The sequence below is a fragment of the Nanorana parkeri genome, unplaced genomic scaffold (assembly GCF_000935625.1).
Source record: "Nanorana parkeri isolate BGI_ZX_2015 unplaced genomic scaffold, ASM93562v1 scaffold958, whole genome shotgun sequence".
NCBI classification, from domain to species: domain Eukaryota; kingdom Metazoa; phylum Chordata; class Amphibia; order Anura; family Dicroglossidae; genus Nanorana; species Nanorana parkeri.
Genome location: NW_017307226.1, coordinates 201370 through 201756, shown reverse-complemented (window position 1 = coordinate 201756; position 387 = coordinate 201370). Strand labels below are relative to the sequence as shown.

The 387-nt window shown below is 36.2% G+C and overlaps 1 protein-coding gene across 1 annotated transcript in view; it reads left to right on the top strand.

The window, feature by feature from the left end:
- MED27 (mediator complex subunit 27) overlaps positions 1-387 on the top strand; it is a 282147-nt gene that overhangs the window by 275126 nt on the left and 6634 nt on the right. The window lies entirely within an intron of this gene.

Genomic DNA, 387 nt, shown 5'->3' with positions numbered 1-387 from the left:
TTTTCCCAAGTTCCTACAGTGAGACCTTTGAACCTCACAGACGAGACAAGAAACTCTCCATAGGCACCACTAGTGTATGGCCAATTCTCAGTGACTGGGGGCACATCAATGACATTTGAAAACAGGTGAATTCTAAGACTGATGGGAGATTGGGAATTTACTGATTTATACAGCTGTTTTCTCATCTTATCAAATGCCATCTTGATCTCCAAAGAGACCAGAAAAATATTGAATTTTCTATCCTTTATCATGAACCAGTTTTGATAAATATTGAGCTATTGTATATCTTTTGTTTTTTGCTTTTGATAAAATGTTTTTACTATCTTTGTAGATATGAATTTGTTCATAAACTGAAAAATAGAATACAATTGGGGAGGGGGGGGGGGG